General features: G+C 52.7%; 1 long non-coding RNA gene and 1 pseudogene across 2 annotated transcripts in view; one reads left to right on the forward strand and one right to left on the reverse strand.

The window, feature by feature from the left end:
• The window catches only part of LOC308184861, a 42,749-nt gene extending 25,169 nt beyond the window's left edge, over nucleotides 1-17,580 (reverse strand). Inside the window, exon 1 of the long non-coding RNA XR_013942966.1 lies at nucleotides 16,404-17,580. This is a non-coding gene — a long non-coding RNA (uncharacterized lncRNA). The remainder of the gene's footprint in view (nucleotides 1-16,403) is intronic.
• Nucleotides 17,550-27,322, forward strand: LOC308184743 (dual specificity testis-specific protein kinase 1-like; annotated as a pseudogene). The gene is made up of 9 exons (XR_013956138.1): nucleotides 17,550-17,791; nucleotides 23,046-23,167; nucleotides 23,278-23,326; nucleotides 23,467-23,613; nucleotides 23,743-23,825; nucleotides 24,166-24,256; nucleotides 24,458-24,541; nucleotides 24,933-25,022; nucleotides 25,168-27,322. The product of XR_013956138.1 is annotated as a dual specificity testis-specific protein kinase 1-like (transcript).
• The last annotated feature ends 380 nt before the right edge of the window (nucleotides 27,323-27,702 follow it).

A 27,702-nucleotide genomic window follows, 5' to 3' on the forward strand; every position in this document is an offset into this window, starting at 1 on the left:
CCCTCGTGAGGAATCTGTAGACCTCAATGAGGTCTCCCCTCAGTCTTTTCTTCTCCAGGCTGAACAAACCAAGTGACTTCGACCACTGCTTTTATAACTGCTCCTCTCTAATGACATCCTGTGAAGTTTTGAGGACATGTAACAAGAAGCCACACAGTTACTGTTCCTTGCAGCTACCAGCCAACATCACCTGCTTCTCTGGTATCATCATGCAAGCATGCATTGTCACACTCCCCTCTGGAATCTCAGCTTGCAGGTTGAGATTCTCACTATCACTCAGCCTGATGAGAGTGTTGACTCTTGGCGCCAGAGCTGTGTTTGGGAGCACATAAAAGCACTGGAGTCCCCTATGTCTTGGCAGGACTTCAAGGACTATCCCAACAAAGAGATCTTGACAGCATAGTTATAAACTCCACAGGTCCCCCAAGGGTTCAAACGCCATGATATTTATGCTACAGATATTTATGCCAAGATACTGTGAGGTAAGCAGAGTTGTTGAGTATTTCTGCTAAAACAGCCAGCACTGAAATTAGTTCCTGAAATCAGGTGTTGACAGCAGATTTCAGACTCAGCCTGTTGAAGTAAATAGGGCAATTAACACCTTTGATCACTAACTTTTAAATTCATTTGTGGGGAAAAGCCCTTAACTTCAGAAACTTCAGAAGACAACTTTGCATTACTCAACTGTGATCTTCAATATCTTATCCTGAGAATTGCAAAGAATAAAATTCTAACATAACATTTAAAAAAACATTGGATCATGGAGGGCATAATTCTATAACCCTTAAGATCATTCCATAAGCAGAACAACAGAACAGAATACACAAATCCTGCTAATAACTTTTAACTCTGTTTTTCTAGCCTAAAGACCTGATTTTCTTTCTGAACAAAATCATTTTAATTTAGAACAATTCCATTCATTTTAAACAAGTTATAATGAAAATACAGCCAATGTTGGTAATATGAGAATTTCAACCATGGGAAGTCAAACCCCAAACCATCTTGAAATTATTCAGTCTTATGTAAAATATCTGAAGTGCTCCCATCGAACAGTCAGCAGCAATTCATAAGATTCTTAGGAAAAATACTCTCCTAATGAATGTACGAAAAATGAGAACAAAGGGTAATATTTTTGTAAGGTGGAAGTAGCTGAAAACGGACATCCTAAGAAATTCCATAATAAAATAATACTGCTCTTTTTTTCTCCTAGTTTTTGTCTCTATTTCTAATGAGAGATGAGAAAACAGCACTCTAGGTTAAACTCAGACCTGTTGTCATTCTCATTCACCCCTCCATCCCCACTCTGGATGTGCCTCTGACTTGCTCTTTTATCTGCTTTATTTCAGGGTCTACCTTTCCACTTTTCTCATACTGACTTTTCTGTATTGCTTCTCCCACCTCATGTAGCCTTCTGTCTTTAAGAGGGAACGTCTCTAGCATTTGAAAGCCGCACAAACAGATCCTCGTTGTTAGGGAAACATGCTCAGGAAAGGGGATTTGGGGAAAATAAACCGCACTAATGAAATGAGGCCTGGCCGAACAAGGATTTTGCAAGCCCCGGCCGGGACTGCGGGCCAGCGGCACCCTCTGGCGGCTACCGCAGCGCCGGCGGGGCACAGCCCGGTCGCATTCCTTGCCTTGGCGCCGTGAGCTGGCTTTACATGCACTATAACTGCCTGAAAACACATCATGCGAATGGGAACCCCAACCTCGAAATGCTTCTGCTCGGTTATTTGAGGGCTGAGAACCTTACGATGGTTTTGGTCCCTCTGTTGGAGAGGGACACTCCACGTCCATCTGCCCCTGGATGGGCACAAAGTTGCTTACGCATCTCTTTTTCCTTCTTCAGCATAATGATTTTTGGTTGTCAAACTCATTTTAGATTAAGTCCAGTGCTTATCCTGTGTTATAAAAGTGGCTTGAAAAAAATGTTGGTTGTGTTAGTGGCCAAATGCCTGACATCAGAATTTAAAGCACAAAAACATTTACACGACGTTAGCCTACTATTTCAGCTGATACTATTTTAAACCTGCAGAGCTCTATTTATTGACTGAGTATTCTTGCCATAGCACACGTAGATTTTTACAAAGAGAAGTGCTGAGAACCTTTGATCAAGTATTAAATAACACCTCAGGAATGTGTTGGAACTCTGAAGAAGCTCTTGGTTATGTGATCATGTTAAATACTTGCTGATTTCTGGATGACTTTTCACAAGGTTTCTCATAGAAGTGCCCCCAAAAATATCTAATCTATCTGTGACAGAATAAAATGCAAGGCTCTTCATGGATTAATAACTGGTTACAGGTAGAAATAAAGAGTAGGAATAAAAGTGTGCTTTTTTTTTTAATTTAGGGAAGTCACCAATGGAGTTGTCTGGGGATCTGTCCTAGGGCCTCTACTTTTTGACATATTCATAAATGATGTAGAAAAAGGGAGTGAGAAGGGGATGACAAAGTCTGCTTGTGATAATAAATTGCAATATAAATAAATTACAAAGTCCTAATTTCAGCTGAGATAGAGTTAATTTTCTTCATAGTGGCTGGTATGTTGCTGTGTTTTGGATTTAGGAGAAAAAAAATCCATACCATGTGATGTCATGCTGAACAATAAATAATATGGGAGGATTTGGCTGGGGGTGGGGCGCTGCTCAGGGACTGTCTGGACATCAGTTGGTGGGTGGTGAACAATTACATTGTGAATCACTTGTTTTGTGTGCATGTATATATTCTTCTTATTATCATTATTATTATTTACTCTTCCTTTTCTGTTCTATTAAACTGTCTTTATCTCAACCCATGAGTTTTACTTTTTTTTTTTTTCTTCCTGATTCTCTCCCCCATCCCACTTGGGGAAGGGGGTGGGTGAGCAAATGGCTGTGTGGTACTTAGCTGCCTGCTGGTTAAACTACAACAGTCCCTCTCCGTCTTTCCAGGTCATTACTGCCAGTGAGTTGGCATGTGATAATGGTGCACTCCGTACAAACTTCCACCACATGGGTTGTGTGCACTTAACTTCATCTGGATATTTGGATATCTGTTCATTGTCCAGATCATCATAAATCACCTCCAGCACAGCTAATTCCCTCGGGTACTCTTTCCATGGTGGTCCACTTGCCTGGGTGACATATAACATCTTTCTTAAAGGTATGCCTTTCTTTCATGCTTGATATGAGTTGCCTCCAGAGCCTGAGGTCTTGTGTCCCTTTTCCAATAGCTTTGTCAATGCCCCTTTCTCTAGAGAGTGATCCCAGCTGCTTGGCTTCCCAGCCCTCTAATTCCAGGCTGCTGGCCCTGCAGCCAGGTGAGAATGTGCTCACCTGCATGACTGAATTGCCTGGAGGCACTGTACATCCTTGGCAGAGACTACCTCAGAAGAGGGTACTTCAAGGACCCAAAAGGGTACTGGTAGGCTTTTGGCATAGCTGCCTTGAGCACAGAGATGACTAAGCAGCTGTCTACCCTGCCTGGTCTCTCAGAAGACCCTTCTGTTGCGGAGGGTCGAAGAATAGCAGGTGCCAATCGCAACAGTGCACCGACGGCAATATCGCACCAACCGAGACTCCCTGATTCCCATCCATGAGTTGGTTCATCATCTAAAGAGCCAAGAAGTGATCAGCAAGACTCGCTCACCTTTTAATAGTCCCACATGGCCAGTACAAAAGTCTACTAGAGAGTGGAGGCTAACTGAACTATCGTGGCCTGAATGAAGTCATGCCACCGCTGAGTGCTGCGGTACCAGACATGCTAGAACTTCAGTACGAACTGGAATCAAAGGTACGCCACATTTAATATCGCTAGTGCATTTTTCTTCATCCCTCTGGCAGCAGCATGCAGGCCACAGTTTGCTTTCACTTGGAGGGGTGTCCAGTACATAGCAGCAGAAGTTTTTGAGAAAGGGAAGAAAATAATCCAAATTCTCCTGAAAGTTTTTTTTTTTTTTTTGCCATTCAACAGAGTAAGGTCAAGGGACCTGCACAGGAAATCCAGTTCTTGGGAGTAAAATGGCAGGATGAACATTGTTACATCTCAACGGATGCGATCAACAAAATAACTGCTATGTCTCTGCCAACTAGCAAGAAGGAAACACAAGCTTTCCTAGGCCTTATGGGGTTCTTCCAAGCTATAGTCAGCTTGTGAGTTCTCTATATCGAGTGACTCAGAAGAGGAACTATTTTGAGTACTGTCCAGGGGCGGATGAGGAGCGAATTGAGAGTCTGTGGGTGAGAATTAAGGGGCAGGCTGGCATGGGGGATACTGTTGTGGGTGTCTATTACAGGCCACCAGATCAGGATGAGGAAGTTGACGAGGCCTTCTACAGGCAGCTGATAGCAGCCTCGAGAACACAGGCCCTGGTTATGGTGGGGGATTTTAATTACCCTGACATTTGTTGAAAGGCCTACTCAGCGAGCCATCCGCAGTCCAGGAGGTTCCTTCAGTGTATTGATGATAACTTCCTGATGCAAATGGTGGATGTGCCAACTAGGAGAGGAGCGCTGCTGGATTTTGTCCTCATTAACAAGGAGGGTCTGGCTGAAGCGGTTAAGGTTGAGGGCAGCCTTGGTTGCAGTGACCATGAGATGGTGGAGTTTAGGATCTCATGTATCAGGAACAGAGTACCAAGAAGAATTGCAACCCTGGACTTCAGTAGGGCCAACTTTAGCATTTTCAAGCATTTTCTAGGGGAAATCCCAAGGAAAAGGTACTTGAAGGAAAAGGGGCCCAAGATAGCTGGTTAGTGTTCAAGGACTGCTTCTTCTGAGCTCAAGCTCAGAGCATCCCAACAGGTAGGAAGTCAAGAAAGATCCAGTTGACCTACATGGTTAAACAGGGAAGTGCTGGGCAAACTCAAGTGGAAGAGGAGAGTTTACAGATCATGGAAGGAGGGGCTGGCCACATGGGAGGAATATAAGGCTGTTGTCAGAGGATGTAGGGAGGCAACTAGGAAAGCTAAGGTCTCCTTAGAATTAAACCTTGCAAGAGGAGTCAGGGACAACAGAAAGGGCTTCTTCAAATACACTGTGGATAAAACTAACACTAGAGGTAATGTAGGCCCACTAATGAATGAGGTGGGTGCCCTGGTGACAGAAGATAAAGAGAAGGCGGAGTTACTGAATGCCTTCTTTGTCTCTGTCTATAATGCCAGAGGCTCTCCTGAGGAACCCCATACCCCTGAGGCCCCAGGCGAAGCTGGAATAAAGGAGGAGTTTGCCTTGGTTGATGAGGGCTGGGTTAAGGACCAATTAAGCAAGCTAGACATCCACAAGTCCATGGGTCCTGATGGGATGCATCCGCGGGTCCTGAGGGAGCTGGCGGAAGTCATTGCTAGGCCACTCTCCATCATCTTTGCTAAGTCATGGGCATCGGGAGAGGTGCCTGAGGACTGAAGGAAAGCAAATGTCACTCCGGTCTTCAAAAAGGGCAAGAAAGTGGACCCGGGTAACTATAGACTAGTTAGCCTCACCTCCATCCCTGGTAAGGTGATGGAACAACTAATCCTTGGCATTGTCTTTAGACATATCAAGGACAAAAGGGTCATTAGGGGCAGTCAACAAGGCTTCACCAAGGGGAAGTCGTACTTGACCAACCTGATAGCCTTTTATGAGGATATAACTGGGTGGATAGATGATGGAAAGGCAGTGGACATGGTGTATCTTGATTTCAGCAAAGCCTTTGACACCATCTCCCACAACATCCTCGCAGCTAAACTGAGGAAGTGTGGTCTGGACAATCGGGTAGTGAGGTAGACTGTGAACTGGCTGAAAGGAAGAAGCCAGAGGGTTCTGGTTAACGGGATGAAGTCGAGTTGGAGTCCTGTATCTATTGGAGTCCCTCAAGGGTCGGTAATGGGACCAGTTGTGGTGGTTTTACTCGGGTGGGCAGCCGAGCTCCACCTCAGCTGTGCTCTCACTCCCCCTCCTCAAAGGGAAAGGGGGAGAAAATACAATGCAAAGGGGTCAAAGGTTGAGATAAGGACGGGGAGATTAGTTTGGAGAAGAGGAGACTGAGGGGTGACCTTATTAATGTTTATAAATATGTAAACGGTGAGTGTCAGGAGTATGGAGCCAGGCTCTTCTCGGTGACATCCAATGATAGGACAAGGGGCAATGGGTGCAAACTGGAACACAGGAGGTTCCCTTAAATATGAGATGAAACTTTTTCACCGTGAGGGTGACAGAACACTGGAATAGGCTGCACATGGGGGTTGTGGAGTCTCCTTCTCTGGAGACATTCAAAACCCGCCTGGACACATTCCTGTGTGACATGATTTAGGTGTTAATGCTCCGGTACGGGGATTGGACTAGATGATCTTTCAAGGTCCCTTCCAATCCCTATCATTCTGTGATTCTGTGATTCTGCGAGTGGGCCCTGAGCAACAACAAGCCTTTGAACTGATTAAACAGGAAATAGCTCATGCAGTAGCCCTTGGGCCCGTCTGTACAGGACCAGCTGTGCAAAACATACTTTACACTGCAGCTGGGGAGCATGACCTCCCCAGGAACCTCTGGCAGAAAATCCCAGGAGAAACTCGAGGTCGACCTCTGGGATTCTGGAGCCGGGACTATCGAGGATCAAAAGCCAATTACACCCCAATTACAAGGATATACTAACAGCATATGAGGAGGTTTGAGCCACCTCAGAAGTTGTTGTTTGAGAAGCACAGCTCCTCTTGGCACCATGGCTGCCTGTGTTACATTGGATGTTTGAAGGGGTGAAAAACATGGACTCCGGATAGCTCTTGAACAGAAGGCCTTTACTGCCCTTTTTTCTCCACTACATATACTTTCCCCGTAGCCCCATGCACTGCCCATGCGCCCGAATCTGTCATACAATTGGTTAGAGACCCTCAGACGCGCCTCGAGCCAGCCAGCAATTGGCCACTGCGCAAAGCTCATCCTTAACACTGTAGCCAAGTTAATTTATCTCAACCTTGCTCAAGTTTTTGGTTCTACCACTGTTTTCCTCATTATCTCTAATTCAGGGAAATGTGAAACAGCGCAAAGCCACCTGCGAATTCCTTTCCCACAATTCCCCCTTTTTTATTTTCAACCAACCAAACGCTTTCTATAGATTTTTCTATCAAGCACCGCAGACATTGCAATAAGCAAGCAACAGGGTGAAAATCACAAGCAGAATTACGATTGTAAAGTAGCGTGCCTACTAGAATCTTCATCAGTCAACAAGCCACTAAGCGCTAGGGATGTTGCTTCGCAGCGATGCTGCGTCTCACTCACACAGCACAATCACACAATCACACAAAGAGGCCTCTTGCACTTCTCATTCATACCACAAGAAAATATCACTTAAAATAATGTGTCTGCGGCTTCAGGAGGTCCTTGTCTACTCCTGTGGTGAGCGGCTGGGAGTGGAGGCCCCTCCGAGGAAAATGCTCGGGGCGCACCTAGGGGCGTCCGTTCCACAGTCGTTCCCGCAGCCGAGCAGAGCGGCTCCTGGTGCAAGGAATGATGCTATTATAGTTTTGTATAATTACAGCAAAGAGATGCATTGCGATAAGGAGCAAGTGTGGCGTTGACCATTTGTTTCATGGTTTGGTTTTTGCCCGAGCAATTGAACCTTACACATGCTGTTGCTGTTACACTTCCCAGGATATCTAATTCCTGTGGCTCTAGGGGCACTTACAGTAAGTAAACAGTCCAGTCTTTGTTATCTGCCAGGTTCCCCACCAGACATGTCGCGAACGGGTCATTAGCACTAGCCAGGGACAGGCACATCGCTTCTTGTCCTGGCATGTTGGCGAGGGTGACCCAGATGTTGTGGCGTGGTTGGATGGAGACCCAGGCCTGGCAATAACCGATGACAGCGGCGATTGTGAGGAGGAGGCCAACCATGGCCTTACCCCCCTTGCTGGTACCCATCTTGGTCTGTGACCTGTGGAGACACAAGCATACCCTCGACCCCAAGTTATTAGAGGATGGGGTCCCTCCCAAAAACCTGTATTTAAATTTTTTACCATTACTAAGGCCTGCTCTGCTTGTGGCACCTGTGACAGCGCAGAATTCATATTTTTGTAATGTTTTACTATGGGCGGTACCTCTTCATGAGGAAAGGGTAATGATAGGTGAGTCATTATGTAAAGTGCCTTTCCCAACCTGTTCTCTGCTGTTTCCTGGGTGTCTCCCCCTTTTTGTTTATTTAGCAGTGTTTTCAAGGTGCGATGTGTGCGCTCAACAATGGCTTGACCCGTGGGGGAATGAGGAATGCCTGTGATGTGTCGGATACCCCAAGTTCAAAAAAAGGTTTGAAGGGAGTGATTACTATAGGCGGGGCCATTGTCGGTTTTAATTTCCTTTGGGATGCCTAGCACTGCGAAAGCAACACGGAAGCATGCCTGGACATGGCGACTAGTTTCACCTGCTGCAGCTGTCGCCCAAATAGCATGAGAGAAAGTATCTACCGATACGTGAACATATTTCAAGTGACAAAATTCTGGAATCTGCCTTATGTTGGTCTGCCATAACTGTAAGGACCGTAGTCCTCTAGGGTTTACCGTTAAAGACGAGGTCGAAACATGTTGTTGACAGTCAGGACATGTTTGGACAATCAATTTGGCGTCAGTGATTGATATAGTGAATTGTTTCGCCAAGACTTTGGCAGATTGATGGAAAAAGGCATGGGATAACCGTGCTTGTTCCACCACCTTAGGCACCGGGGCAGTCAGGGTCATATTAGTTAGCCGGTCAGCACGTGCATTACCGTCTGCAAAAATACTGGGTAACATGGTGTGGCTCCGCATGTGAATAATACAATACAGGTGCACTCACTGCTCTACCAAAAATAACAGCTCTTTAAATTTTAGAAACAAGTTTTCCTTTAGGATATGTCTCAAATGTGCCCTCTCAATGCACTGAGCGACACCTACAGCATATTGCGAGTCCGACACAATATTCAAAGGTACTGGGTTTTTTTGGTTTTATTTTCTTTTTTTCCTTTTTCTTTTTTTCTCCTTTTTTCTCTTTCTTTTTTTCCCTTTTTTTTTTCTTTTTTGTTTTTCTGGCTGCAAGGAGCCCATGTCCTCGATCACTGCATTGATTCGCCACAAATCATGCAGTAATCTCCATTTCCCGCTTGGCGGCGGCGGCGGGCGGCGGGGAGCAGGGGCCCGCTGGGCGGCGGGCCCGAGCACAGCAGCAGGCGGAACATGGCAGCGCCCGGTGCGTGCGGGCGGGCGCTCAAATCTGAGACACGCAGCAGCCGGCAGCAGGGTGGGCGGGCGGGTGCCCGGAGCTGACAACAGCGATGGCGGCGCTGATGGCCGCAATGGTATCGAGCACGGAGTGGCCGCCATGGGTTGGGATATCGTCTCTGCCTCTGCTCCCAAGTCTATCAGGTTTGATTCTTCTGGCAGTACGCAGTCACCGCTTTTTATTTCACCTGCCTGCGTAGCCTGAGCGGCCGCTGTCGATACACTTTTTTCCGCTTGCCATGATCTCAGTGTCTCAGTTGCTAAGCGCCAGGTCGTCATCACCTCAGCAGCTGTTGTATCTCCCCGCAAGGCAGCGTCCCATATAGTTGTCCCAGCATTTTCCCCAGTTTTTTAATCAAACACCGCTGAAACTGTCGACGGGGCCCCATTCTTTTGTAAGAACTTCAGCAATAGTTTCACTTTATACGGGTCATATTTCACTCCTCTTTTTACCAGGAGTTGAGTCAGTAGATTAGCTATCGCCTCCTCCTCGGCCGATAGATTAGCTCCCATAGTTAATGCCCCAGCCGCTCACCTGCTACTTGAGGTGAGGTCCCAGGATTAAAGCCGCGGTCTGGCCGCCAGCTTGAGTCGTTTGGCTGGGGTCCCTTCAGATGCTTCTCTCAGTGTTGCTCTCTTCCAACCACATCAGGGTCACCATATGAAGGGATGAAAGACACGGACGCCTGATGGCTCTTGAACAGAAGGCCTTTATTGCCATTTTTCACCACTACATATACTTTCCCCGTAGCCCCATGCGCTGTCCAGGCACTGGAATCAGTCATACAATTGGTTAGAGACCCTCAGACACACGCCTCAAGCCAGCCAGCAATTGGCCACTGCCCAAAGCTCATCTTTAACACTGCAGCCAATTTACTTTATCTGGACCTTGCTCAAGTTTTTGGTTCTACCGCTTATTTCCTCATTATCTCTAATTCAGGGAGGTGTGAAACAGCGCAAAGCCACCTGCGAATTCCTTTCCCACAACTAAGCTCTACATCTAAACGTCTTTTAAAGACCTCCGGGGATGGTGACTCAACCACTTCCCTGGGCAGCCCATTCCAATGCCTAACAACCCTTTTGGTAAAGAAGTTTTTCCTAATATCCAACCGAAATCTCCCCTGGCGCAACTTTAGCCCATTCCCCCTCGTCCTGTCACCAGGCACGTGAGAGAATAGACCAACCCCCACCTTGCTACAGCCTCCTTTCAGGTACCTATAGAGAGCGATAAGGTCGCCCCTGAGCCTCCTCTTCTCCAGGCTGAACAATCCCAGCTCCCTCAGCCGCTCCTTGTAAGACTTGTTCTCCAGACCCCTCACCAGCTTCGTCGCCCTTCTCTGGACTCTCTCGAGCACCTCCATGTCCTTCTTGTAGCGAGGGGCCCAAAAGTGAACACAGTACTCGAGGTGCGGCCTCACCAGAGCCGAGTACAGGGGGACAATCACCTCCCTAGACCTGCTGGCCACACTGCTTCTTATACAGGCCAGGATGCTGTTGGCCTTCTTGGCCACCTGAGCACACTGCTGGCTCATATTCAGCTGCCTATCAACCAGTATTCCCAGGTCCTTCTCTGCCAGGCAGCTTTCCAACCACTCATCTCCCAGCCTATAGCGCTGCTTGGGGTTGTAATGCCCCAGATGCAGGACCCGGCACTTGGCCTTGTTGAACTTCATGCAGTTGGCCTCAGCCCATCGGTCCAGCCTATCCAGATCCTCCTGCAGAGCCTTCCTGCCCTCGAGCAGATCGACACACGCACCTAACTTGGTGTCATCTGCAAACTTACTGAGGGTGCACTCGATCCCCTCATCCAGGTCATCGATAAAGATATTAAAGAGAACTGGCCCTAGTACTGAGCCCTGGGGGACTCCACTAGTGACCGGCCTCCAACTGGATTTGGCTCCATTCACCACTACTCTTTGGGCCCGGCCATCCAGCCCGTTTTTAACCCAACGAAGCGTACGCCAGTCCAAGCCACGAGCAGCCAGTTTCTTGAGGAGAATGCTGTGGGAAATGGTGTCAAAAGCCTTACTGAAGTCAAGGTAGACCACATCCACAGCCTTCCCCTCATCCATCAACCGCGTCACTTGGTCATAGAAGGAGATCAGGTTTGTCAAGCAGGACCTGCCTTTCATAAACCCATGCTGACTGGGCCTGATCGCCTGCTTGCCCTGCAAGTGCCACGTGATGACATTCAAGATAATCTGCTCCATGAGCTTCCCTGGCACTGAGGTCAAACTAACAGGCCTATAGTTTACCGGGTCTGCCCTCCGGCCCTTCTTGTAGATGGGCGTTACGTTTGCTAGCCGCCAGTCGACTGGGACCTCCCCTGATAGCCAGGACCGCCGATAAATGATGGAAAGTGGCTTGGCCAGCTCCTCCGCCAGTTCGCTCAGTACCCTCGGGTGGATCCCATCCGGCCCCATCGACTTGCGTACATCCAAGTGCTGTAGCAGGTTGCCAACCATTTCCTCATGGATAGTGAGGGCCACATCCTGTTCCCCATCCCCTTCCACCAGCTCAGGGTACCAGGTATCCAGAGAACAACCGGTCTTGCCGCTAAAGACTGAGGCAAAGAAGGCATTGAGCACCTCAGCCTTTTCCTCATCTCTTGTCACTAAGTTTCCCCCCGCATCCAGTAAAGGATGGAGATTCTCCTTGGTCCCCCTTTTGGTGTTGATATATTTGTAAAAACGTTTTTTGTTATCTTTAACGGCAGTAGCCAGATTGAGCTCCAGATGAGCTTTGGCCTTTCTAATTTTGTCCCTGCACAGCCTCGCAACATCCTTAAAGTCCTCTTGAGTAGCCCGCCCTCTTTTCCAAAGATTATAAACCCTCCTTTTTCTCCTAAGCTCGAGCCACAACTCTCTGCTCAGCCAGGCCGGTCTAGTTCCGTGTCGGCTCGTCTTTGGGCACGTGGGGACAGACCGCTCCTGAGCCATTAAGATTTCCTTCTTTCCTTCTTGGCCTCGATGCTGGAAAAAAAAAATCCTGCCCGCCTCGATCCCCCGCTCCACTGCAGAACGCGTCTGCCTCGGAGCCGATCCCCTCGGTGAGTGGCTGCAAAATGGTGGCGACACCCAATTTAAATGTCCCACTGATTCGTGGAAGAATTCTACAACTCAAAGCAAATTCCCAAAAAGGTTCACAGTTCCTTTATTGTCTCAGGTTTCAGGGTTTGACATATCGCTTCTTTGCGGTCCTGCCCCAAAGTCTGCTGCCTGGCACTAACCTCATAACTCAGGTAGATCACCTTCTGCTTTACCACCTGAGCCTTCTTCGATACCCGGTACCCTTGGGGTCCCAGAAAGTTTAAAAGGCTTACCGTCCAGGCCACACAGGCTTCTTTTGTCTGGGTGGCTATTAGGATGTCATCTACATATTGCAACAGTCTTCCTTCCCCGGGTGGGGCTTCCCACATCTCCAAGTTTTTCGCAAGTTTTTCTCCGAATAAGGTGGGTGAATTTTTAAAGCCCTGAGGCAACCTTGTCCATGTGAGCTGTGTTTTGCACCCGCTTTTAGGGCTTTCCCATTCAAATGCAAAAATTTTCTGGCTGGCTTCATGGAGAGGGAGGCAAAAGGTCTAAAAGATCCTTCAGATCTAAAATGGCAAACCAAGTTGGCTCTGGTGTTAAGCATGTTAGTAAAGTATATGGGTTTGCCACCACGGGGTAAAGGTCCTCAGTTATACGGGCAAAATAGGAGTGTTAAAGTCAGATTGACACTCTTTTAATAATCCTGATTGCAGAAAATTTTCAGTTATCAGGCTAATTCCTTCTTCACTAATTTCCTTTTTAGTTTCAGTAGCCATCATCATCAAACTCAAAACTTCCACATATCTTTGATCATCTACCTCCAGAATAATCTCCCCATTTTAAAATGAAATGGTTGCTTGTAATTTTTCCAATAAATCTCTCCCTAGGAGTGACTCCGGAGAGTTGGGCATGTATAAGAACTTGTGAATGCCCCACTGTTTCCCATATTTATATTTCAATGGTTTGCAGAAATATGCTATTTCAGATTGGCCAGTTACCCCCTTCACAATGTAATCATTCCTCACTGATACTAATGTTTTATTTAAAACTGAGTATGTTGCCCCCATATCCACCATAAGTTCCACCTCTTTTCCCTCCTTCCCCAGCTTCATTTTTATAACCAGTGGATCTGCTGGGGTAGATTCCCCCAGTCTTCCTCAGTTGTCTTTTGCACGCGCGACCACCACCTCCCTTCCCCGGTTCCCTTTTCCATTTCTTTTCTGTTCCGGGCATTTGTTTTTCCAATGCCCAAATTTCTTACGTAGGGCACATTGATCCTTGCCTAGCCGGGGCTGTTGCTGTCTAGACCTCCTTTTTCCTTCTTCCCTAATAACTGCTATCAGCTTCTTCTGCATCTTTAATTGAGGAAGATAAAAGTCCTCTCTCCTTCCAAATTGCCCCGTGTGCATACACCACACCAAAGGCATATTTCAAATCTGTCCAAATGTTTGCCAGCTCAAAAGCTCTTATCAAGGCGATGATTTCCACCTTTTGGGATGATGTTTGTTACCGCCTATCCTGTGAGGCAAAATCCCTGGCGGACGAAGCTCCTGCCATCTATATACCAATCCTCCGCATCTTCTAAGGGTGTATCCTTTAAGTCTGGTCAGCTGGAGTATACCGTGTCAATAGTCTTGATGCAATCATAACTAAGGAAAGAGGCTGGGTTCACAGAATTAGTGCCGAAAAACTTTAGGAAGTCCATTATACCCACTCCTTTTCTTCTTCAGTAGCTGTCATTTGCGTATTGCAACAGTGTCCCCTTTTCCCGAAGGGGTCTTTCACGCTTCAGGATCACAGGCTAGTTGTTTCCCGAATATGGTGGGGCTATTCTTGAACCCCTGTGGTAACACAGTCCAAGTAAGCTGAGTTTTTTGTCCTCTATTAGGATTTTCCCATTCAAAGGCAAAGAGTTTCTGGCTTTCAGTTGCCACAGGCAGGCAAAAAAAGGCATCCTTTGAATCTAGTATCGTGAACCAAACTTGACTGTTTTCTAATTTTGTCAAAAGGTTATTTCCAGTTTTCCTTGTTCAAAAGAAATTTTTGCATCCATTTTTCCAGCAAGTCCCTTCTTAACAAGGACCTTGGCAAATTGGGTAAGTATAAAAATTGATGAATTCCAATCATTTTTCCCAATTTAAATTTCAAGCATTGCAAATAAAAACGCCTTTTCCTGTTTCCATGACAACTCTCTCGGACCCATCATGGTCCCTCTGCCCCAGAGGACTCACACCCGCGATTTTGAGATCTCAGCCTCGGGTTGAGGCAGAACTACTAACATTCCTACATCCTCTTTCCCTGCTCATTCAACTTCGAACAGCTCTGTCAAATACTACATGCCACACAACCTTTAACACCTTCAACAATCCTTTTAACACTTCCTTTATCTTTCTCCAGCCTGTACTTTTCTAATGCCAACACCAAAGGCTCAGTCAGGGGCCAACTTAATTCCATACCCTTTTCCCTCCAAGATGCTGAAACAAAGTATCAGTATACAACATTTCATCCTATTTCCCTTCTCTCCTCAAAAACAACATTAATTGCAAGACACTGTTATAGTCGATTGATCCATAAAGTGACCATTTAGTTTATATAGTGGCCACTATTGATTGCAATACTTAGTGGAAGTCCTCTTGCTTTCTGTGCCCCCATTTCTAACAATATCCTTCCAATGTGCCAATATGCACCCAAGGAGGCTTTCTTTAAAACGTCTTTGTTCTGGATATTAGCCATGTCCTTGATTTCCCATTCCCTTGTATTTATTTATATTAGTTACTGTCCCTTGTTTCAATTTCCACGCAAACCTTTTTATTGCAGGTTTTTACTATCTTTTCCTAATCTTCTTCCCAAATGTCCCAATTCTCTGGGATTAAACTCTTCCTTCCACATACAAACTTTACTATTTCAGATTCTTAATGAGCCCCGTTCCAATCATAAATCCACAGGGCTTCAGGAAAACACCTGAAGCACTCAGCCTTCTTCTGCACAAAATTTACATTTCAACAAGAGCGAATTTCAAGCTAAATGCTAATTTTTCTCATGCACTTTGTTAGTAAGCCCACACAAAACAAGGAATCACTCCTGTGTATCCGTCAAGATGGGGGTTTAAAAAGGTATTGAGGTCTAAATAAATTCGCTCTCCCCCTTCTTACCAAATTCCCAGGGCTCAAGCCCGAACCACCAAAGAAGTGACTCTCTGTGTTCTACCGCTTTGATAATCAGTCAGCCCCCCTCCCCCGATACTTGGGAAACTGACCAAACACCACCACGAATATACCAAAACTTCTAAACTGTTACTTAGATAATGTTCCCACCTTCCTCCTTGTCAGACTCAAAACATTTAAGAACAAAAAATAGGATTACAAGATGCACCGTCGGGCCCGTTTATTGGGCACCAGCAATCAACACTTGGATAAAACAGCACTTCTTTTTGGTCCGTCATGCGCTTCGTTCGTCTCCGGCCGTTCCCCTCGTGAAGAATACGGAACCGCAGATCAGAACTCCGCACTCTCTTCGCAGCGATGCTGCGTCTCACTCACACAGCACAATCACGCAATCACAGAGTCCCCTTGCACTTCTCGTTCATACCACAAGAATATATCACTTAAAACAATAACCAAACTTGTTTGTATCATCTCCGGCCGTGTTCCTCATGGGTAACTCACTTCACAACAATACTTTGTCTCAAACACATACACTTACACAAATGCTTTCAACATGAGATACCCAGACATCCACAAATAAGACATACAATTATTAACACTCCAATTAATATCCCTCCAGCAGCTGCAAATATTACCCAGGTAACCTTGTCACAATTGTGAGAGGCCCACTTACCCTTCTCATGCTTCTTATACAGTCATTAGCAGGTCCGTCCTGGCTCCCAAAACTGGGATGCAGCGGTAACCTCGGATTTGCTCGATCTACTCCCAAGATCGCTAGCGGCCGCTCTATCGGTCAGCAAATCCCCCTTGACTCTATCGGTCAGCAAATACCCCTTGAGCACTCCATCGGTCACCAAATCTCCCTTTGACCGCTCTATCGGTCTGCCTGTAGGGTACCCTTCTCCCATATGGGGACTATGCTGCACGCCAGATGTCTCTGCGCGATTTACCAGCCGCCCCGGCCATGCGTACGACTTACAGGCCCTTCCTGTACTGTAAAACATACCATTTGTCCACGGCTTCAGGAGGTCTTTGTCTGCTCCCGCGGTGAGCGGCTGAGAGTGGAGGCTCCTCCGAGGAAAATACTCGGGGTGCATCTAAGGGCGTCTGCTCGGCAGTCAATCCCGCAGCCGAGCAGAGCGTCTCCTGCCTGGCTCGCCAAACTGACTTGCGGAAAACTGACTCCACAATCAGTAAGATTGTAAAGTAGGTATGTTTATTCAGCGCTGGGCAGCACTGGGGGTAGTCCCACCAAAGTCGTGCGCACCTGACGCAGCAATTTGCCATGGTTATATGCAGTAAAGAGTTACATATGCATGACGTTTCACAATACGCCTATACATACTCATAACCTGCCCCCGCTTCATATTAAAATTAGTTCCAAGGAGTCATTTCCATAAACTCTTCCCATCTGCGCTTGTGCAGTGTCTCCTGGTGGTGGTCGCCGGGGGTCGTGGGGATGAAGGTTGGTGACTCTTCCTCGTCACCGCTAGTTGACCTCTTGTCTTTGCGCAGACTCAGTTGCTCTTGTCCATCTGCAGGACCAGTTTCTACCAGTTTCTTAAGATAGGCTCACACTCTTATTAAGAGACTGACCTTGGTAAGGGGCCCAAGGCTTCTTGCTTTAGTTAATTTGCACAATGCACCATAGTTAGCAAAGACACTGAGTAGCATCCTAGCTTAATGCCCTCAGTGCTCTATCTCTACTTGATAAGATTCTCCTAACTCCCTCTCTCACGGGAAAGAGAGAAACGTGGCAGGGTGCAAGAGGCACGGGGCCTTTTGGCTGCACTTCCCACTTCCCCAGGGGCACCAGCCGGGCAGGGGTGGGCGCACAGGGAGAGGCAAGAGCCCCACATGCCCACCGCCTCCATCTTAGCCTGGCTGGCTGTAATCAGGGACCAGAGCCCGTCCCGGCGACCGCCAAGGAGTTAAGGGCTGAACCCGCCCCGGCTCTGCCCCGCCGGCGCCTGCGCTTGGGGGCGGCGGAGGCGCAGCGCCGGGTCGTGGCGGGGGTTGGGGCTTCGCCACCGGGCCATGAGCACCGCGCACCCCACCGGCCTCTCGTCCCCGTCGCTAGCAGCGCCGGGCCGAGCCGGACCGGGTGGCGGCGGAGCCCCCCCAGCGCCGTGCTCTGGGGAGATGTGAACGGCGCTGGGGGTGCTCGGCGGGGCCGATATGGAGCGGGAGAAGCTGCCGCGAAGGCTTGGGCTGGCACTGAGGGGGGAACGGGTCGAGGAAGGCGAGGGGGAGGCGGCGGGGCCGTGGCCGGGCTGCGGGAGGCTGCGGCCCTCCTCGTACCGGGCGCTGCGTAGCGCCGTCTCCACCCTGGCGCGCATCGACGATTTCTACTGCGAGAAGATCGGGGCCGGCTTCTTCTCCGAGGTCTTCAAGGTATGCGCCGCCCCCCGGGGCTCGCCGGGGGACTTTGGAGAGGTGTCCGGGCGTCCCCGGTACCGCCGCGATGGGGTTGAGGGGGGGGGTCTGGTGGAGATGCTGGGGGAGCCCCGCAGCCGCCGGTGCTGTTGTCCCTCTATCAGAGGGAGGAGGGTAGCGGCAGATCTGTTCTGCACCGGGGTTACCGGGGGAGACAGCCCCGGGGGGGTGCCCAGAGCCCGCTGTGGGGTCTAGGTGTGCCGGTGGCAGGAGGTGCAGTCGCTCTAGGGCAATCCCCGGTTAGGTACACAGGGAGCCCGCTGAAGGTGGGAGGGGTGGGAAGAGTGGGGTGATGCTGCAGAGCCCCCCCCGGCTGTCACCCTGCAGCTGCCTTCGTGCCACAGCCATCTGATGCTCAGGGTGGGCAGGCACAGTCTGCCGGAGCAGGGACGCTTTGCGTGTGGCTATGCACAGGTTGGGGTCCCAGCAGTGGCACCTACCTACTGCCACTGTGCCCCAGCTGAGGGGAGGTGCATGCGCATGTTGTTCTTGTCCTCGGTGTCATCACTCAGCATGCCGCAAACCACTGGGCAAGTGCCACCCTTACACTTTCAGCAGCTTCGAGAGCAGCTCTGTCCAGCCAGGACCCCGCTGCCATCACTGGGATCCTGCCTGTGGGAGAAGCAGCCTGTGGGGAGGGGGGATCCAGGGTGGGGACACAGGGGGAACACTCATTCACGGTCGCTCCCACGAGGCCATGGCCTCTCCACTGGCCAGGCTCCTGTTATCGATCCCTGGCTGGAAGCATGTGGCGGCACCTGGGAGCAGAGGGATTTAATAATGCCAGGTGTGGATACAGCTCTTTAATAATGGATGCTGCCCTGTCTCTGCCAGGCTAAGGTGTCTCCTTGTTCACCGTCCCTGCTCCCCTGGCTCACCCTCCCCCCAGGAGCCGCAGTGTGCTCCTTGCGCTCCAGCACTGCTCCCCCTGGTGGGGCCGTGCCTGCGGAGGGGCTGGGGCTGGGGCCTAGAGCAGGCAGCAGTGGGAGGCAGGGCCGGGAGGAGGCCAGATGGGGTTATGTGCTGCATGGTGGGTTGAGGCCAAGATCTCAGCAGGATGATGGGGCAGGCCCAGCCTCTGAGCTTGGGGTTTGGGGCTGGTGAGGCTCGTGAGGAGGATGCAGCTTGGCAGGGCAGCACAGGACCCCCTTTTCTCCCACCTCCCTTGTTCCCACAGCGCTTTCCATGGCCGTGGGTGCTTGCGGTTCCCTCCTCCATACAGCCACCAGGTCCTGACTCATTTCAGCTGTGGTGGGTGGGTGGGTGGGTGAAGGCGGGTGAGGAGGGGACCTGAACCCATGCCCTGGCACACAGCTGGCCCAGGGGCAGGCAGGGCAGTGGGTGCCAGCACAGCCATCTGACAGCATTCCCAGGATCACTCCCGGTGCAGCCAGAGCCCGAGCGCATCTCTTGGAGAGGCCGCACGGAGCAGGCGGGAGCACTGACGATGGAAAGCTACCCTTGTCCCCGGGGGCTGCTTCCTGCTGGGCCCCGCACTGTTGCAAAGCTGGGCCTGATTTCTCTCCCCAGCAGCTGGTTTTCTTCTATTTCCCCAGTGTGATTTTGGAGGCGCCAGGCCCACCCATTCTCTAGGGTGTGCGGACATTGCAGCAAGCTGCCTCTCCATCTCTCTGATAGATGGAGCAGATTGAGCCTGGTGTGTTTGTGCCAGACATTTTCTTCATCCCTTAAACCACTGTTGCATCTCTTCCCCAGATCCCTTGCTCACTTCTCCGTGTGCCATCCACAGCAGGCATGGAGGCTGCAGGCAGCATCCTGGCTTCACCCCCCCGGGGGCTGTGCCTGGACATCGCTGCCCTCATGGAGATGCTGGCTCCGGGATGCGGCCCTTTGGCATGCCTAGACCTTGCACAAGGGCTGTGATACAGCACCTGCCTGCCTGTCTCTGTCAGCTTCCCTGCAAACCTTTGAGATTTTCTATTTACTCCTAATGGCATGCATGCTTGCTCTTATCTGGTGCCCTTCATCGATGGACCTTGCCTTGTTTCACAAAGCAGGATGGAGTGGCATGGCACAGGTGGCACCGATGGGGGAACCAGAGCAGGCAGGGAGGAAGCAAATTCGCTGAGGCAGGCCCAGGAGCAGCAATTCAGTTTTTCTTGAATGATCCGCCTTTTCCGCATGATGAGCAGCTTTTCCAGTCCTGCCCAGTAAAAGACCTGTTGCAGTACTGGGATACCTGGGAGCTTAGGCACAGCTGCTATGGAGTTGCCTGCAGCATTGTGTGTTCCTTTACCTGCCCTCGGCACCTTCCCATGCTGCCCAATGGGGAGCAGGGGTGCAGGATGCTGCCCCTGCAAGACAGCTCCGGGCTGGGACACAGGGGAGGAGTGCTGAGGGGGAGCGGTGGGTACCGAGCCCCTCTGGGGGCTTTGTCCTGCGTTTAGATGGGAGTGCCGGCTGCGGGGAGGACCCAGGCCTTCTGCTCACTCTGATTAGCATGCTCTTTAAACAAAACTCTAATTTCTGCTGTTAAAAGGGCCTGTATCCCTTGTGCCCAGGCTGGGGCTGCAGCCAGTCCCATCCCTTCCCCCAGCCTGTGTGGGCAGCGCTAGCAGCAGATGGGATGGGGATGGGGAGCAGGGGGCTGCAGGTCGGGTGGGGCGCCCCCCGCTAGGTGCATGATGCGAGGGCTCCATGGGGTGCTGGGGGGCAGCGGCGGGGGGTGAGGGTTGGCTCCCAGGTAGGGATCGGTGGGCTGCTGCCTCCCCCAGTGCCAGGCTGAGCTCAGCTCCGGGGAATGTGCTGGAATTCCTTTGTGCAAGGCCAGAGTGTGGAGAGGCGAGGGGGGAACCCATGCTACCTGGGGAGGCTCTGCTGCCCACTCCCTTCGATGCCGACACTGGGGAGGGGGAGACGGACATGATGGGAAGGGGATGGAAACCCCCTCAGCGTGGGCCTGCGTCACCTGGGGTTGTGGCTTGCTACGTCTAGGGGCTGTCACTGCTTCTGGAAGGCATTCAAGGTGCTGGGATGGTGCCAGCCCCTGACGGTGTTGGGTGAAGGGGCCAGTGCATGTGGGAAGCCACCTGCCAGGCCAGAGGACCATCACCCCTTCTCCTGCGTGACCAGGGGTGTCCTCCAGCTGTGGAGTGGGCAGGACAGATGGCAGGACAGCTTGTGAGCAAGCTCAGGGTGATGGATGACCCTGTGGGCTTGCGGGTGGGGCTGTGCTGGGACCCTCTGAGCACCAAGGCCGGGCTGCACTGCCGGGGGAATCACTGGGATCCCTGGGAGAGATCCCATGGTGTGGGGGGGGGTTCCCCAGAGCTTCCCTCCCACAGGATCCTCCAGGATTATATTAGATGCCACGTGGTGCACTCAGGCCTGACCTTGGCTATTGCAATGGCAGGAGGTTTATTGGTGAGGAATTGGGCTGTGGGCACAACTCAGCCACTTGGAGTGAGTCACCACCCACCAGGGGATGCTCCCCACTGCTGTTGGCCTGGATATGGCCCTTCCCACAGTGGACGGCAACTGGGGAGTGCCACAGTACATGCCACTGGGCGTTCCAATCGCAGCTGCGTGGCAACCCTGTGCCAGGCAGCACTGTGGGGCTGAGCCAGGTGTCGGCACCCGGCAGCTGCTAGTGCCAAGCTGGAGTGACCCAGCTGGTCCCGCCAGCCCCATGCCACGTGGGAGGGCAGCACTGCCTGCCGGACGAGCTGGCTCTGCATGCTGGGATGTGCCAGGTGCTGGTGCCCACCACCGGGAGCTCGTGGGGCTGGGGGTGTCAGTGAAACACGTCTCATCCCTGGCACACATGTCCCTCCTGTCCCCATCTCTGCAGCACGTGCTTGGGGAGCCTGTTGTTTGGCAGATGCCCTTTGTGTTTTGCCAGAGGGAGGGGGGCAGGGAGGAGCATGGGGAAGGCCAGGGGCTGGCACAGGCACAGCAGCTTCAACCAGCATCGACTAAAAAGGAGAAGAGCGTCGAGCTGACAGCAGCGCCGAGGAATGCCTGTGCCTCCGTGTGCAGCTCCCTGCGTGCCAGGGGGGCAGCTGCTACCAGGGTCCCATCCCACCCCCTGCACCCGCTCAGGAGGGGATCCCTGGTACTGTCCCCTATCCAGAGCTGGGGCCCCCGTGCCTGTCCCTTGCCCCCCATGCGGGGTGGGGGGGCCGGGGGTGTCCAGGCTTGGCTGCCTTCCCAGCTGCTGTTCCTGGCAGGGGTCCAACTCCTGGTTCATGCGACAGCATTGGGCTGGAGCCAGCTAAATATATGGCCTCGGCCAAGCACTGTGCACTGCGGGGCTGATTTGGGCAGGATGCATCCCCTCTGCCCTCACCCCCCACCAGCTGTTTGGGGTCTGGCTGGGCTTGTGATGCTGAGCCAAAAAAGCCAGCCTGTGCTGCACACCTGACTGCGCCCCAGTCCTGCACCTCTGGAGCTGAGCTTTTGGCTTGCAGTAACTGCCAGCATGTCTCTGGGGGTCTGGGCATGTATTGGGTGGAGCACAACAAGTGGGGTGCCTCAGGGAAGGTGGGGTTGTGTGTCATGGGCTTTGGGGTGCTGTTGAGCTGTGAGAGCCTCCCCCCCTGTCCTGGTTCCAGTTAGGACAGAGTTAATTTTCCTCCTAGTAGCTGGTAGGGTGCTGTGTTTTGGATTAGGATGAGAAGAGCGCTGATAACATGCTGATGTTTTAATTGTTGCAGAGCAGTGCTTACACCAGGCCAAGGACTTTTCAGCTTCTCGCTCTGTCCTGCCAGCGAGCAGGCTAGGGGTGCAGCAGGAGCTGGGAGGGGACAGACCCAGGACAGCTGACCCAAACTGGCCAAAGGGGTATTCCATACCATCTGACGTCATGCTAAACAATATATAGGGGTGGCTGGCCGGGGTGGGGGGCCGGCTGCTCGGGAATAGGCTGGGCATCGGTCAGCGGGTGGTGAGCAATTGCATTGTGCATCACTTGTTTCTTATACATTATTATTATTAATACTATTATCATCATTATTATTATTATTATTGTTATTATTATTTTCCTGTCTTAATAAACTGTCTTTATCTTGACTCACAGGCTTCACTTTCCCGTTTCTCTCCCCCATCCCAGAGAGGGAGGGGGGAGGGTGAGCGAACGGCTGTGTGGTGTTTAGCTGCCAGCCGGGTTAAACCACAACACCCCCCAAACTCTGTCGGTCCCTGGGGTGCTCCATGTGTGGGGTACTGAGCCCTCCCTTGTACCCCCCTGCAGGTGCGGCACCGCCAGTCTGGGCAGATCATGGTGCTGAAGATGAACAAGCTGACAAGCAACCGGGGCAACATGCTGCGGGAGGTGCAGCTGATGAACCGCCTCTCGCACCCCAACATACTCAGGTAGGTCCCACTCCCTGGAGCCTGGGGGGCTGGACAAGCTCCTGGGGCTTGAGTCCCATCTGTCCTCCCCCCCCCCCCCGGGCCACTCTCAGCCCTTCTCTGTCTTGCAGGTTTATGGGGGTGTGCGTGCACCAGGGGCAGCTGCACGCACTGACAGAGGTGAGAGCGGGATGGCAGCTGCGAGTCTGGGGGTTTCCGTGGGGACAGGGTGGCTGTGCCATGGGGTGGGAAGAGAGGTGGAGACCCAACTTTAAGGGATGGAGAGGGGGAGTGCAGTGAGGCAATGGCTGTTCCACCAGTATATCAACGGCGGCAACCTGGAGCAGCTGCTGGACAGCCCTGTGCCCCTTTCCTGGTCCACACGCGTCCAGCTGGCCCTCGACATTGCCCATGGGCTGCACTACCTGCACTCCAAGGGCATCTTCCACCGTGACCTCACCTCCAAGGTATGGTCCATCCTGCTGCCCTAGCTTCCTTGTACACATTGAGGAGCTGCATGGTGCCCAGGGCATCCCAGGAGTGGCGGCTAGTGAGGTGGGGGCTGGCGGTGTGAGAGGGTCCTCCTGTCCCCCCAGAACTGCCTGGTGCGCTGCGAGGCCAGTGGCTACACAGCTGTGGTGGGCGACTTCGGCTTGGCGGAGAAGATCCCCACCTACAGGTGCATGGGTGGTGTCTGCCTGTCCGTCCCCATCTTCGGAGCAAGGGGTTCCAGCTCGATGGGGAGGAGCTCCCCAGCAGGAGCTGGGGAGGGATGGACTTTTGGGGTCCAGCTAGAAGGGCAGGGATGGGGGCAGTGGGGTGATTCCCGTGTGCTGGGGACCTATGGGACAGATGAATACGTCTGGGGATGGGGAAAGGGCATGGTGTGGGTGGCCTGGTGGCAGGGAGAGATGAGTCACGGGGTGCATGGAGGACTGCTGGCGCAGGAAGGGAGAGGGAGGTTTGGGGGGGGATGGGCGAGGGGATGGGGGCCCCTGACATCCTGCTGTGTCCCCCAGCGAGGGCAGTGAGAAGGAGCCGCTGGCTGTGGTGGGTTCCCCGTACTGGATGGCGCCTGAGGTGCTGCGAGGGGAGATCTACAACGAGAAGGTGATGCTGCATGGGGCCGTCTGCAGGGTTTGCAGCCCTGGGGTCAGCTGGGCACACAGAGAGGCATGGAGGGATGGGAACAGGCATCCCCAGGGTGCCGAAGAGGTGGGGACCCAGTGCCGCTCTGCAGGGAGAGCTCACAGAAGCAGGGGCACATCACTTTGGGCTGCAGGACCCCCCATGACTCCCCTCTCTTTGCAGGCTGATGTGTTTGCATATGGCATCATCCTGTGTGAGACCATTGCTCGTGTCCCCGCGGACCCCGACTACCTGCCCCGCACCGAGGTGACTCGCTGGGACAGGGAGCAAGGATGACACGCGGTGGGACCTGGGGCTGGGGACGTCACCAAACGAGGGGGACCAACATGAGCAGAGCTCCCTGCCTGTGGCAGAGGCTATGGGGAGCTGCCCCACATCTTGGGGTGAGGGTACCACATCCCCAATGTCTCCTGGCAGCAAGAGGGATGCTCTCTGCCCATAAACTGTCCTTGGAGCCCAGAATCAGCCCAGGCAGGAGGGTGGGTGCCTTCAGGCAGGGAGCAGGAGGGATCTGTGTTCCAGCACCCTGCAACCTTCCCCCTGCTTGGGTTACCCCAGGGTCCCTCCTTCCTTTATGCAACCATGGCGTGTTGCCCTGTGGCACCTGGCCTCACTCTTCCCCATCTCCCTGGCACAGGATTTTGGCCTGGATGTCACTGCTTTCCACACCATGGTGGGACTTGACTGCCCAGCGGCCTTCCTCCAGATGGCTTTCCACTGCTGCAGTGTGAGCCCCTGCCGCAGGGATGCCCAAATCCTGGTGTCCCATCGGGGATGCCTTTCCCAGCCTATTGGAGCTGCTTCCAGGTGGTGCACCCCAAGGGCTGGGGGGGTGGGCTTCAGACCTCAATTGGGACCCATCCTGCCTGCAGATGGAGCCGACCTCCCGCCCCTCATTCCTGGAAATCACACAGTGCCTGGAGGGCATCCTGCAGCACCAGCTAGGCACCGAGGGTTTTGGGGCCCCCCTCTTCAGCACCAGGGACAGCCTGCCCGTGCCCAGCACGGCACCCGTTCTCAATGGTATGTGGGTGTCCCGGGGGCGGGGGGGTGCCCCTTTACCACCCCACCAGCTACTGGGGAGCAGGCTGGGGTAGAAGGTCTGTAGGAAGCAGCCCCACTTCTCACTGCCTGGGCTGCTCCCTGTTTTGCCCCATGGTGCCTGGGCATACCCAGGGCACCAGTGACACACACACACACACACAGTCCTGTGCCCCTGCCCAGGGGTAGCCGGGAGGGTGGCCAGCCACGCCAAGCAGTCGCCCCTGCACAAGTTGGGGATGCAGCACCTGCAGCCGGACCAGCACCTGTCCCGCAGCCAGTCCGACATGTTCCCCTCCAAATTGCCCACCTTGCCGCAGCTGCCTGAGCCCTGTGGCGGGGCCAGGACCAAGGAGATGCCGCTGCGCATCAACCCCTTCTCCCAGCGTGAGGACCTGAAGGGGGGAAAGATCAAGCTTTTTGATACGCCCAGCAAGTCTGTAATCTCGCTCACTTTTGACCTGCCCCCCCCCGGCCTCGTTGCAGCTCTGCTCCCCCATGACGCCCGAGCCAGCCGTAGAGGTGCAGTGTGACTTCTTGGTGCCTGTCGCAGCCCCCCACAAGTGCCACTCGCTGCCCACCTCCCCTGAGCTGCCCTGCCATGGGGGCCTGGCACTGGGCGTGAAGTCTCCTGCCCAGCCCCCCAGCCTGAAGTGGAGCCGGGAGGATGCTGGGGAGCCGGGAAGTGGGACTCACGCCTCCCCCCCAGTCCCACAGCAGAGGAGCACAGTTCCAAGCTGCTGCAGGTCTGTGCTCTGGCACATGCCACCAGCAAATTCATCCACACGGCGGCCTCAGGTGCCCGGCCCTGGCAAATGGAGCCGTGGGCGCCCAATGAGCTGCTCATCAACAACAACCATGTGGTGGTCAGAAAGCCACTGGCCGGGGGCAGCAGGTTGGAGAGTGGCTTCTCCCAGCTCAGCATCCCCTGTGCGGCAGCAGCCCTGGAGCAGACGGAGCACGTGGCCATGCTGCCCGGGCACAGCACTGGCACTGTGTTGGAGCAGGACGAGGTGCTGTCCTGCCCCGGCTGCTGCTTGGGGCCTTTCAGCTTCACCTCCGTTTGCCACCGGCCTGCGCCCAGCCCTCACCACTACCAGAACCTCAACTGCGAGACCAAGAGCCTCCTCTGCCACGACCACGGCCGCCTCCAGAAAGCCCAGGGGCTGATGCTGGTGGAGCCCAGCCTGAAGCTGCCAGGAGCGCAGTCCTAGTGCTGGAGACCACAACTGCAGCCAGGTGCTCCTGGGAGCTCCCCTTGCATGTGGGGTGGCTTTGTGAGCCTGGGGTTTTGTACCCTGTTCCCCCCTCCAACGAGTCTGTCCTTGCTCACCTGGTGGCCATGATGGCAATGCTGAGGTGCCTGTTCCAATGGGATTGGCCTCGGGGGGGCTGCAGGCAGCACCCGGGCAGGCTGGCTTCTTGCAGGGGTCCCAGTGGGGCTGGGCTGAAGTGCAATAACACCGTTGCCCTAGGCGGCAGGGCCCATCCCCTGTCCCCAAGGGCTCACCCCTCAATGGGCTCTTGCAGCCCCCTGGGACAGGGGATGGGGGGGCGGATGTCCCACTGCCTCCCCACAAGTGTGGGGAACTTTCCTAGTCCCCCACAGGGGCATGCGGAGTGGTGATGTTGGGGGGGGTGCAGCACGGGGGGAGGGTGCCACCGCTTGGGTTTCCCTGGGCGCTGAGCCCTCTGGCATGCGGAGCACCCTCCTGCCCCGACACCACACCAGGGTTGCGGGGACATATCTGCGTTGCCCCCCACCAGCAGCGGGCACCCCGCGCCCCCCCCCCCAGTGCCTCCTGGGTAGCCAGGGGGACAAGGGGGGATACACCCAGCAAGGATAGGAGCCAGCTTTCCTCCCTCCCGCATAATGCACTGGTGAATGTAAAATTCTTGCGTTTTTTTTATTATTGTTAATAATAATTGCTAGTAATATATACCCAGCTTATTTAAAGTGTTCAATAAAAATGAATGTCCCAGCGAGCTAGGTTGCCACATGTGTCTCTCAAATGTGCTGAGCAGGGTGGGGAGTCCAGACCCCGAGGGTGACAGGGACTTGGTCTGGCTGTGTCCCCTGGGGACTGTGAGTCAGCTCTGGCTCAGTGCCTCCGAAGTGGCAACCTCAATTGAGGCAGCTTTAGTGAAATTCCAGTTTCTGGTTTGGGATCGTTGGATTTGTGTCCTGAAGTCTGTGTCGGGGTGGTAAAGGCAGAAGCAAACAGCAGACAAGCTGTCTCTTTATTTGCTACAAAGGAGGTTCAGCCAGTGGACAAGACAGAGGAGTGGTGCACCTCCAAAACACCTGCCTTTAACAGCCCTGTGCTCTTCAAGCAAAGTGGTTTACATACTAATTAATCGGTACT

The sequence above is a fragment of the Anser brachyrhynchus genome, assembly GCF_964034855.1.
Source record: "Anser brachyrhynchus genome assembly, chromosome: W".
Classification (NCBI taxonomy): Eukaryota; Metazoa; Chordata; class Aves; order Anseriformes; family Anatidae; genus Anser; species Anser brachyrhynchus.